Source organism: Cupressus sempervirens, chromosome 7, assembly GCF_028749045.1.
Source record: "Cupressus sempervirens isolate cs-2001-9-10 chromosome 7, ASM2874904v1, whole genome shotgun sequence".
In the NCBI taxonomy this organism is placed as follows: Eukaryota; Viridiplantae; Streptophyta; class Pinopsida; order Cupressales; family Cupressaceae; genus Cupressus; species Cupressus sempervirens.
Window position 1 is genome coordinate 686,247,863 of NC_143124.1, and position 12,866 is coordinate 686,260,728.

General features: G+C 47.0%; 1 non-coding gene and 1 pseudogene across 1 annotated transcript; both read left to right on the forward strand.

The window, feature by feature from the left end:
* The first annotated feature begins 223 nt into the window (after window positions 1–223).
* LOC149548638 (18S ribosomal RNA) lies at window positions 224–2,173 on the forward strand (annotated as a pseudogene).
* Window positions 2,174–2,649: 476 nt separating this feature from the next.
* LOC149548639 (5.8S ribosomal RNA) lies at window positions 2,650–2,802 on the forward strand. The gene has a single exon (XR_016355019.1). It is a non-coding gene; the product is annotated as a 5.8S ribosomal RNA (ribosomal RNA).
* The last annotated feature ends 10,064 nt before the right edge of the window (window positions 2,803–12,866 follow it).

The following is a 12,866-nucleotide window of genomic DNA, read 5'->3' on the forward strand; positions in this document are numbered from 1 at the left end:
AGGCTCCCTGTTTGGCCCTCTCCGATCGATTATGGGACACTTTCCTCTTGTGTGAAATCTTTGAGTGTTACAAGTCCTGCATGTTTTGTGAACGTCATTCTTGTTTCTTGTGCGGCGAATTATGTTTGGATGCATGACGGAGCGAATGCAAATTTCAGTTTCCCATCACGGTGGGCATCCCTTGGCTGTAGCAGGTCTTGGGGGTCCCCTCATTGTTAGAAGCTACCTGGTCGATCATGCCAGTAGTCATATGCTTGTCTCAAAGATTAAGCTATGCATGTCTAAGTATGAACTATTTCAGATTGTGAAACTGCGGATGGCTCATTAAATCAGTTATAGTTTCTTTGATGGTACTTTCCTACTCGAATAACCATAGTAATTCTAGAGCTAATACATGCACCAAATCTTGACTCTCCAAAGGGATGCATTTATTAGATAAAAGGCCAGTGCGGGCTCGCTCACTATTTTGGTGATTCATGATAACTCCATGGATCGCACGACCTTTGTGCTGGCGACGCTTCATTAAAATTTCTGCCCTATCAACTTTCGATGGTAGGATAGAGGCCTACCATGGTGGTGACGGGTGACAGAGAATTAGGGTTTGATTCTAGAGAGGGAGCCTGAGAAACGGCTACCACATATAAGGAAGGCAACAGGCACGCAAATTACCCAATCTTGACACGGGGAGGTAGTGACAATAAATAACAATATTGGGCTCATCGAGTCTGGTAATTGGAATGAGTACAATCTAAATCCCTTAATGAGGATCCATTGGAGGGCAAGTCTGGTGCCAGCAGCCATGGTAATTCCAGCTCCAATAGCGTATATTTAAGTTGTTGTAGTTAAAAAGCTCGTAGTTGGACCTTGGGTCATCACAGTCGGTCCGCCTTTTGGGTGTGCATTGGCCCTCATGTCCCTTCTTCCGGCGGCGTGTTCCTAGCCTTAATTGGCTAGGTCGCAGTTCTGGCGCCGTTACTTTGAAAAAATTAGATTGCTCAAAGCAAGCCTACGCTCTGAATACATTAGCATGGAATAGCGCAATAGGAGTTTGGTCCTGTTTCGTTGGCCTTCAGGACCAGAGTAATGATTAATAGGGACTGTCGGGGGCATTCGTATTTCATTGTCAGAGGTGAAATTCTTGGATTTATGGAAGACAAACCACTATGAAAGAATTTGCCAAGGATGTTTTCATTAATCAAGAATGAAAGTTGGGGGCTCGAAGACGATCAGATATCGTCCTAGTCTCAACCATAAACGATGCTAACCAGGGATCGGCAGATGTTGCTCTAAGGACTCTGCCAGCACCTTCTGAGAAATCAGAGTGTTTGGGTTCCGAGGGGAGTATGGTCACAAGGCTGAAACTTAAAGGAATTGACAGAAGGGCACCACCAGGAGTGGAGCCTGTGGCTTAATTTGACTCAACACGGGGAAACTTACCAGGTCCAGACATAGTAAGGATTGACTGATTGAGAGCTCTTTCTTCATTCTATGGGTGGTGGTGCATGGCCATTCTTAGTTGGTGGAGCGATTTGTCTGGTTAATTCCATTAACAAACGAGACCTGAGCCTGCTAACTAGCTACACGGAGGTTCCCCTTCGCGGCCAGCTTCTTAGAGGGACTATGGCCTCCTAGGCCATAGAAGTTTGAGGCAATAACAGGTCTATGATGCCCTTAGATGTTATGGGCTGCACGCGCACTAAACTGATGCAACCAATGAGTTTCTCTCCCTGGCCCAAAAGGTTTGGGAAATCTTTCCAAATTGCATCGTGATGGGGATAGAGTTTGAGGCAATAACAGGTCTATGATGCCCTTAGATGTTTTGGGCTGCACGCGCGCTACACTGATGCAACCAACGAGTTTCTCTCCCTAGCCCAAAAGGTTTGGGAAATCTTGCCAAATTGCATCATGATGGGGATAGACCATTGCAATTATTGATCTTCAATGAGGAATTCCTAGTAAGTGTGAGACATCAGCTCGCGTTGACTACGTCCCTGCCCTTTGTACACACCGCCCATCGCTCCTACTGATTGAATGATCCATTGAAGTGTTTGGATCGCTACGACCACAGTGGTTCATGTTGGTGACATCACGAGAAGTTCACTGAACCTTATCATTTAGAGGAAGGAGAAGTCGTAACAAGGTTACCGTAGGTGAACCTGCGGTAGGATCATTGTCGGGTCGAGACCCTAAATCATGTAGGGGATGGAGCTGGCCTCCTCCCCGACCCCAAAATCTCGGTGATGTGCAAAAACTCAGCCCTGTAGCGATGTGCTGGACGACCAAGCTACGGGTCCAGCACCATCGAGGTCGAGGGTCACATTGAATGCCCATGATCAAAAGCATGGATTCCCCGCGGGGCGAAGAAGAGACTCGGATGCAATGTGGATTAGGATTCGTGCCTTTGAACAACGTCCACGTCAGAGTGAGAGGTCTCTACTCAGTTGCAGTTTAGAGGGGGTCCGAGCCTTGGCCCTGTCCACTAACACAGCTCTCCCATGCGTCGCCTCCCACCTTTGTGAGGTGATCGGGCGGGGACACACCACAACGTTCTTCATCACACCCATTGGGTTCTCGGGGTTCGGGATGTGTCAACACCCAACACATAGGTGCATTATGCACCTTAGAAATCCAAAGAATGAAGCGCGAGCCAGCACCTTACCATGATATCTTGGCTCTCGCCATGATGAAGAATGTAGCGAAATGCGATACTTAGAGTGAATTGCAGAATCCCGTGAATCATCAAGTCTTTGAACACAAGTTGCGCCCGAGGCCTCGGCCAAGGGCACGTCTGCTTGGGCATCGCACTACAAAATTTTTCCCTCCCCAGCAAGGAGTCAAGATGGTCATCCACGTCTGCAAGTGGCGTGCAGTCAGCTGAAATAAGCACGAGGTCCATCGATCCGTCGCGACGAGCGGTGGCTCACAAAGGCCGGCGTTGGTTTACGCTGATCGAACGATTCCTCGCAACGAACTTTCGGGCGCAAGTGAAATACCACTACTTTTAACGTTATTTTACTTATTTCGTGAGGCAGAGATGGGGCAATGCCCCTATTTTTGGCCTTAAGGTTCATCTAGGCACGCCAATCCGGGAAGAAGACATTGTCAGGTGGGGAGTTTGGCTGGGGCGGCACATCGGTTAAAAGATAACGCAGGTGTCCTAAGATGAGCTCAACGAGAATAGAAATCTCATGTGGAATAAAAGGGTAAAAGCTCATTTGATTTTGATTTTCAGTATGAATACAAACCATGAAAGCGTGGCCTATCGATCATTTAGACTTTCGAAATTTGAAGCTAGAGGTGTCAGAAAAGTTACCACAGGGATAATTGGCTTGTGGCAGCCAAGCGTTCATAGCGATGTTGCTTTTTGATCCTTTGATGCTAGCTCTTCCTATCATTGTGAAGCAGAATTCACCAAGTGTTGGATTGTTCACCCACCAATAGGGAACGTGAGCTGGGTTTAGACCATCGTGAGACAGGTTAGTTTTACCCAACTGATGATCTGCACCATGATAGTAATTCAACTTAGTACGAGAGGAACCGTTGATTCACACATTTGGTCATCGCGCTTGGTTGAAAAGCCAGTGGCGCGAAGCTACCGTGTGTCAGATTATGACTGAATGCCTCTAAGTCAGAATCCACACTAGATGCGGCACATATCTCTCTCCAACTGCATCGCGACCCGCAGTAGGGGTGCTCTTACACTCCCAGGGGCTCGTGTCATTGGCCATCTCCGATCAGCGCACTAGCCTGTTGGAGCAACCTTGGATATTAATTTCAAGCGGTCAGCGAGAAGAATCTTTTGCAGAAGCCTTAAATAAGCGATGGGGTATTGTAAGTGGCAGAGTGGCTTTGCTGCCACGATCCACTGAAATTCAGCGCTCTGTCGCCTCGATTCGTAAAACCTTTTTTGACTCTGAGGCGGGTGGGGTTTGTAATTTGCACGAGGGCGAGAAAATCTCCCAAGTGCCAAATTCTGGGTGGGGGTGGGGTTTGCAAGGTTTTTTCTTGCGAGCTTGTAACAATCTCTCAGGTGCCAAATTCCCAGCGGGTGGGGTTTGCAATTTGTGCGAGTGCGGGAAAATCTTCCAAGTGCCAAATTTCGGGTAGGTGGGGTTTGCAATTTTTTGCGAGGGCAGGAAAACTCTCCCAGGTGCCAAATTTTGAGCGGGTGGGGTTTTGTGAAAATTTCTGCGAGGGCAAAGAAATCTCCCAAGTGTTGAATTCCCGACGGGTGGGGTTTGCAATTTTCGTGAGGGCGTAAAAATCTCCCAAGTGCCAAATTCTCGACGGGTGGGGTTTGCAATTTTTGCAAGGGCGTAAAAATCTCCCAGGTGCCAAATTCCTGGCGGGTGGGGTTTTTAATTTTTGCCATGGTAGAAAAATCTCCCGAGTGCCAAATTCCGGGCGGGAGGGAGGGGTTTTGTAGAAATTTCTGCCAGGGCAGAAAAATCTCCCGAGTGCCAAATTTTGGGCGAGTGGGGTTTCGTAAAATTTCCACAGGGGTGAAAAAAATCTCCCGAGTCCCAAATTTTGAGCTGGTGGGGTTTGCGATTTTCAAAAGGGTGAAAAAATCTCCCAAGTGTCAAATTCCCCGTGGGTGGGATTTTGTGATTTTCACGAGTGTGAAAAAGTCTTCCAAGTGCAATTTCCATGTGGGTCGGGTTTGCAATTTCTGTGAGGGCGGAAAAATCTTCCAAGTCCAAATTTCGGGTGGGTGGGGTTTCGTGAATTTCCAAGTGCCAAATTTCGAGCAGGTGGGGTTTGTAAATTCTGCGAGGGCGAAAAAATCTTCCAAGTCCAAATTTCGAGCGGGTGGGGTTTGTAAATTTTCTTGAGGGAAAAAAAATCTTTCGACTGCAAATTCCAGGCAAGTCCCCAAGTTTTGTAATTTTCACGAGGGCAGACGACTCATGTACGTGATCCAAAATCGGTCAACTTATTTTTTTGGTTAACGCCCAAAGTTTTGAACTCAAATCGAGTTGGCTACCCCGACTTGAATCACCTTCGAATTTTTCGCACAACCCATGTCACCGTGCTCGACTTGATTCTAAGTGCCTCGAGTCATGTACGTGGTCCAAAAGAGGTCAACTCTTTTTTTTTTTGGGTTAATGCCCAAAGTTTTCAACTCAAACCACTCATGTCACCGTGGTTGACTTGATTCTATGCGCCCCAAGTCATGTACATGATCCAAAAGCGATTAACTCTTTTTTTGGCTAATGGCCAAAGTTTTCGAATTGACTCAGCTACCCTGACTCGAATTGCCTCGAGCCTTAACCACCTCCTTTTTTTTTCGCTCGACTCATGTAACCACACTCACCTTGATTCTGAGTGGCCCGAGTCACTTACGTGATCCAAAATCGGGTAACTTTTTCTTTTTTCTTTTTTTGTCAAGTCCCAAAGTTTTGAACTCAGATAGAGTTGGATGCCCCGACTCGAGTCATCTCAAAATTTTCCGCACGACTCATGTCACCGTGCTTGACTTGATTCTAAGTTCCTCGAGCCATGTACGTGATCCAAAAGCGGTTAACTTTTTATTTTTGGTTAACGCCCAAAGTTTTCAACCTGACCCGCCTCAGCAACCTCGACTCAAAGTGCCTCGAGCCTTAATGGCCTCCAATGTTTTTGCATGACTCATGCCACCGTCAACTTTTTGCTCGAATCATGTCACCTAGGGCACCTCGATGCTACGTCACCCGAGCCCTATGCGCTATCCAAAACCAGGTAACATTTTTTTTTGAACTCCCAAAATTTCATTCTTTTCTGCCTTATGGGGCCTATCATGATCTCTTTTTATAAAAAAAATTCTCAAATTGGATCGTTTCGTCTACCCTACCTCGAATCTGGCTAGCTAGGCGTAATGCCTCGAGTTAGCTCAGCAATACGTGAGCTGAAACTTGTGCGTGATCCAAAAGTAGGTAACTTGTTTTTTTTTTTTTGTAATGCCCAAAATTTAGCACTTTTCGCTGTACAGGACCTCCCATGATTTTTTTTTTCCCCTTGTCGACCCACTCTGGCGACCCAATCGGGTCACCCGAGGCTGGGGCGATGGATTCGGGTGACCCAAGTTGGGTTGACCCAAGCGTGCGATCCTGGCTGGGGACAGCAAGTCAATTCTATAAGTTTGCTTGCCAATTTTGCTAGCCAGGTCGGCTCACCAAGTCACCAAGTACTCTCACCAAGTCGACTCTCTAAGTTGGTTCATCAAGTCACCCCGCCAGGTCGGCCCACCAAGTCAAATCTTTAAGTTCATTCATCAAGTAACCCCACCAAGTACTCTAAGCAAGTCGATTCTACAAGTGCGTTCATCAAGTCACTCGACCAAGTACTCTCACCAAGTCGACTCTTTAACTATGTTCATCAAGTCACCCCACCAAGTACTCTCACCAATTTGACTCTTTAAGTCTGTTCATCAAGTCACCACACCAAGTACTCTCACCAAGTCAACTCTTTAGGACCGTTCATCAAGTCACCTCACCAAGTTGACCCTTGAAGTCCATTCACCAAGTCACCCCACCAAGTTGACTCTTTAAGTCAGTTCACGAAGTCACCCAACCAGGTCGGCCCACCAAGTACTCTCACCAAGTTGACTCTCTAAGTCTGTTCATCAGGTCTCCCCACCGAATACTCTCGCCAAGTCAACTCTTTAGGTCCATTCATCAAGTCACCTCGCAAAGTTGACCCTTTAAGTTCGTTCATCAAGTCACCCCACCAAGTCGACTCTTTAAGTCCTTTCATCAAGTCACCCCACCAAGCTGACTCTTTAAGTCCGTTCATCAAGTCACCAGAACAAATACTCTCACCAAGTCGACTCTATAAGTTCGTTCATCAAGTCTCCCCACAAGGTCGGCCATCCAAGTACTCCCACCAAGTTGACTCTTTAAGTTTGTTCATCAGTTCACCCTGCCAAGTACTCTCACCAAGTCATCTCTTTAGGTTTGTTTATCAAGTCACCCCGCCAAGTCGACCCTTTAAGTCTATTCATCAAGTTTCCCCACCAAGTACTCTCACCAAGTCATCTCTTTAAGTCCTTTCATCAAGTCACCCCACCAAGTTGACTCTTCAAGTTTGTTCATCAAGTCACTAGAACAAGTACTCTAACAAAGTGGACTCTATAAGTCCATCCATAAAGTCACCCCACCAGGTCGGCCCACCAAGTACTCAGACCAAGTCGACTCTTTAAGTCCGTTCATCAGTTCACCCCACCAAGTACTCTCACCAAGTTGACTCTTTAAGTCAGCTCATCAAGACGAGCCACCAAGTACTCTCACCAAGTTGACTCTTTGAGTTCGTTCATCAAGTCACCCCACCAAGTACACTATCCAAGTCGATTCTTCAAGTGCGTTCATCAAGTCGTCCCACCAAGTACTCTCACCAAGTTGACTCTTTAAGTCCTTTCATCAAGTCACCCCACCAAGTACTCTCAGCAAGTCAACTCTTTAGGTCCATTCATAGAGTCACCCCACCAAGTCGACCCTTCAAGTGCGTTCATCAAGTCACCCCACCAAAGTGACTCTTTAAGTTCATTCATCAAGTCACCCCACCAGGTCAGCCCACAAATTACTCTCACCAAGTTGACTCTTTAAGTTCATTCATCAAGTCACCCTGCCAGGTCGGCCCCCCAAGTGGACTCTTTAAGTTTTTTCATGAAGTCGCTCTGCCAAGTCGGCCCACCAAGTCAACTCTTTAAGTTTCATTCATCAAGTCACCCCGCCAGGTCAGCCCCCCAACAACTCTAACCAAGTCGACTCTTTAAGTTTGATCATCAAGTCACCCCGCCAGGTCAGCCCACCAAGTACTCTCACAAAGTTGACTCTTTAGGTTCATTCATCAATTCACCCCGCCAGCTTGGCCTACCAAGTTCTCTCACCAGGTCGACTCTTTAAGTTCGTTCATCAAGTCACCCTGCCAGTTTGACCGACCAAGTACTCTCACAAAGTTGACTCTCTAAGTTCGTTCATCAAGTCATCCTACCCGATTAGTCCACCAAGTACTCTCACCAAGTCACCTCACTAGTTCGAGCCACCAAGTTGACTCTTTAAGTTCGTTCATCAAGTCACCTGGCCAAGTCGGCCGACCAAGTCGACTATTTAAGTTCGTTCATCAAGTTACGTGGCCAGGTCAGCCCACGAAGTACTCTCACCAAGTCGACTCTTTATGTTTGTTCATCAAGTCACCTAGCCAGGTCGGCCCACCAAGTCACCAAGTACTCTCACCAAGTCGACTCTCTAAGTTTGTTCATCAAGTCACCCCGCCATGTTGGCCCACCAAGTCGAATCTTTAATTGCATTCATCAAGTCACCCCACCAAGTACTCTAACCTAGTCGATTCTTCAAGTGCGTTCATCAAGTCACCGAACCAAGTACTCTCACCAAGTCGACTCTTTAACTATGCTCATCAAGTCACCCCACCAAGTCGACTCTTCAAGTGTGTTCATCAAGTTACCCCACCAAGTACTCTCACCAATTTGACTCTTTAAGTCTGTTCATCAAGTCACCACACCAAGTACTCTCACCAAGTCAACTCTTTAGGATCGTTCATCAAGTCACCTCACCAAGTTGACCCTTGAAGTCTATTCGTCAAGTCACCCCACCAAGTACTCCCACCAAGTTGACTCTTTAAGTCCGTTCACGAAGTCACCCAACTAGGTTGGCCCACCAAGTACTCTCTCTAAGTCGACTCTCTAAGTTTGTTCATCAGTTCACCCCACCGAGTACTCTCACCAAGTCAGCTCTTTAGGTCCGTCCATCAAGTCACCCCGCAAAGTCAACCCTTTAAGTTCATTCATCAAGTCACCCCACCAAGTCGACTCTTAAAGTCCTTTCATCAAGTCACCCCACCAAGCTGACTCTTTAAGTCTATTCATCAAGTCACCAGAACAAGTACTCTCACCAAGTCGACTCTATAAGTTCGTTCATCAAGTCACCCCACCAGGTTGGCCCAGCAAGTTGACTCTTTAAGTCTGTTCATCAGTTCACCCCGCCAAGTACTCTCACCAAGTCAACTCTATAGGTCCGTTCATCAAGTCACCTCGCCAAGTCGACCCTTTAAGTCCGTTCATCAAGTCGCCCCACCAAGTACTCTCACCAAGTCGACTCTTTAAGTCCTTTCATCAAGTCACCCCACCAAGTCAACTCTTCAAGTCCATTCATCAAGTCACCAGAACAAGTACTCTAACCAAGTCAACTCTTCAAGTCCCTTCATCAAGTCACTCCACCAGGTACTCGCACCAAGTTGAAGCTTTAAGTCCGTTCATCAAGTCACCCCACCAAGTGCTCTCACCGAGTCAACTCTTTAGGTCCATTCACCAAGTCACGCTGCCAAGTTGACCCTTTAAGTTCTTTCATCAAGTCACCCCACCAAGTAATCTCACCAAGTCAACTCTTTAAGTCCTTTCATCAAGTGACCCCACCAAGTCAACTCTTTAAGTCCATTCATCAAGTCACCAGAACAAGTACAAGTACTCTCACCAAATTGACTCTTTATGTCCGTTCATCAAGTCACCCCACCAGTTCAGCCAACAATGTACTCCCACCAAGTCAATTCTTTAAGTCTGTTCATCATTTCACCCCGCCAAGTACTCTCACCAAGTGGACTCTTTAAGTTTGCTCATCAAGTCGAGCCACCAAGTACTCTCAGCAAGTCGACTCTTTGAGTTTGTTCATCAAGTCACCCCACCAAGTACTCTAACCAAGTCGATTCTTCAAGTGCGCTCATCGAGTCACCCCACCAAGTACTCTCACCAAGTTGACTCTTTAAGTCTGTTCATCAAGTCACCCCACCAAGTACTCTCACCAAGTCGGCCCACCAAGTCGACTCTTTAAGTTTGTTCATCAAGTCACCCTGCCAGGTCAGCCAACCAACTACTTTCACCAAGTCAACTTTTTAAGCTTTCTCACCAAGTCACCCCGTCAGGTCAGCCCACCGAGCACTCTCACCTAGTTGAATCTTTAGGTTTGTTCATCAAGTCACCCCACCAAGTTGACTCTTTAAGTTTGTTCATCAACTCGCTCTGCCAGGTCGGCCTGCCAAGTACTCTCACCAAGTTGACCCTTTAAGTTTGGTCATCAAGTCACCCCACCAGGTCGGCCCACCAAGTACTCTCACAAAGTTGACTCTTTAGGTTCGTTCATCAATTCATTCCGCCAGCTCGGCCCACCAAGTTCTCTCACCAGGTCGAATCTTTAAGTTTGTTCATCAAGTCACCCCACCAGTTCAACCCACCAAGTACTCTCGCAAAGTCGACTCTCTAAGTTCATTCATCAAGTCACCCTGCCAGGTCAGCCCACCAAGTACCCTCACCAAGTCACCCCACTAGTTCGACCCACCAAGTCGACTCTTTAAGCTCATTCATCAAGTCACCCGGCCAAGTCGGCCCGCCAAGTTGACTCTTTAAGTTTGTTCATCAAGTCACGTGACCAGGTTAGCCCACTGAGTACTCTCACCAAGTTGACTCTTGAAGTTTGTTCATCAAGTCACCCAGCTAGGTCGGCCCACCATGTCACCAAGTACCCTCACCAAGTCAACTCTCTAAGTTTGTTCATCAAGTCACCCCGCCAGGTCGGCCCACCAAGTCGAATCTTTAAGTTCGTTCATCAAGTCACTCGACCAAGTACTCTCACCAAGTTGACTCTTTAACTATGTTCATCAAGTCACCCCACCAAGTACTCTCACTAATTCGACTCTTTAAGTCTATTCATCAAGTCAACACACCAAGTACTCTCACCAAGTCAACTCTTTAGGACCGTTCATCAAGTCACCTCGCCAAGTCGACCCTTGAAGTCCGTTCATCAAGTCACCCCACCAAGTACTCCCACCAAGTCAACTCTTTAAGTCAGTTCACGAAGTCACCCAACCAGTTCGGCCCACCAAGTCGACTCTCTAAGTCTGTTCATCAGGTCACCCCACCGAGTACTCTCACCAAGTCAACTCTTTAGGTCCGTTCATCAAGTCACCCCGCAAAGTCGACCCTTTAAGTTCGTTCATCAAGTAACCCCACCAAGTTGACTCTTTAAGTCCTTTCATCAAGTCACCCCACCAAGCCGAGTCTTTAAGTCCGTTCATCAAGTCACCAGAACAACTACTCTCACCAAGTCGACTCCATAAGTTCGTTCATCAAGTCACCCAACCAGGTCGGCCCACCAAGTACTCCAACCAAGTCGACTCTTTAAGTTCATTCATCAGTTCACCCTGCCAAGTACTCTCACCAAGTCAACTCTTTAGGTCCGTTCATCAAGTCACCCCACCAAGTTGACCCTTTAAGTCCGTTCATCAAGTCGCCCGACCAAGTACTCTCACCAAGTCGACTATTTAAGTCCTTTCATCAAGTCACCCCACCAAGTCGACTCTTCAAGTCTGTTCATCAAGTCACCAAAACAAGTACTCTAACCAAGTCGACTCTTTAAGTCCGTTCATCAAGTCACCCCACCAGGTTGGTCCACCAAGTACTCCAAGCAAGTCGACTCTTTAGTCTATTCATCAATTCACCCCACCAAGTACTCTCACCAAGTTGACTCTTTAAGTCTTCTCATCATGTCGAGCCACCAAGTACTCTCACCAAGTTCAATCTTTGAGTCCGTTCATCAAGTCACCCCACCAAGTACTCTAACCAAGTCGATTCTTCAAGTGCGTTCATCAAGTCACCCCACCAAGTACTCTCACCAAGTCGACTCTTTAAGTCCTTTCATCAAGTTACCCCACCAAGTTGACTGTTTAAGTCCATTGATCAAGTCACTAGAACAAGTACTCTCACCAAGTTGACTCTTTATGTCCCTTCATCAAGTCACCCCACCAGGTCGGCCCACCAAGTCGACTCTTTAAGTCCGTTGATCAGTTCACCCCACCAAGTACTCTCACCAAGTGGACTCTTTGAGTTTCCTCATCAGGTCGAGCCACCAAGTACTCTCACCAAGTTGACTCTTTGAGTCTGTTCATCAAGTCACCCCACCAAGTGCTCTCACCGAGTCAACTCTTTAGGTCCGTTCACCAAGTCACCCTGCCAAGTCGACCCTTTAAGTTCTTTCATCAGGTCACCCCACCAAGTACTCTCACCAAGTCAACTTGTTAAGTCCTTTCATCAAGTGACCCCACCAAGTTGACTCTTTAAGTCTATTCATCAAGTCACCAGAACAAGTACAAGTACTCTCACCAAGTTGAATCTTTATGTCTGTTCATCAAGTCACCCCACCAGTTCGGCCAACCAAGTACTCCAACAAAGTCGACTCTTTAAGTCCGTTCATCAGTTCACCCCACCAAGTACTCTCACCAAGTTGACTCTTTAAGTTTGCTCATCAAGTCGAGCCACCAAGTACTCTCACCAAGTCGAATCTTTGAGTCCGTTCATCAAGTCACCCCACGAAGTACTCTAACCAAGTCGATTCTTCAAGTGCGTTCATCAAGTCACCCCACCAAGTCGACTCTTTAAGTCCTTTCATCAAGTCACCCCACCAAGTTTACTATTTAAGTCCGTTGATCAAGTCACCAGAACAAGTACTCTCACCAAGTCGATTCTTTATGTCCCTTCATCAAGTCACCCCACCAGGTCGGCCCACCAAGTCAACTCTTTAAGTCTGTTGATCAGTTCACCCTGCCAAGTACTCTCACCAAGTGGACTCTTTGAGTCTGCTCATCAGGTCGAGCCACCAAGTACTCTCACCAAGTTGACTCTTTGACTCCGTTCATTAAGTCACCCCACCAAGTGCTCTCACCAAGTCAACTCTTTAGGTCCGTTCACCAAGTCACCCCGCCAAGTCGACCCTTTAAGTTCTTTCATCAAGTCACCCCACCAAGTACTCTCACCAAGTCAACTCTTTAAGTCCTTTCATCAAGTGACCCCACCAAGTCGACTCTTTAAGTCTATTCATCAAGTC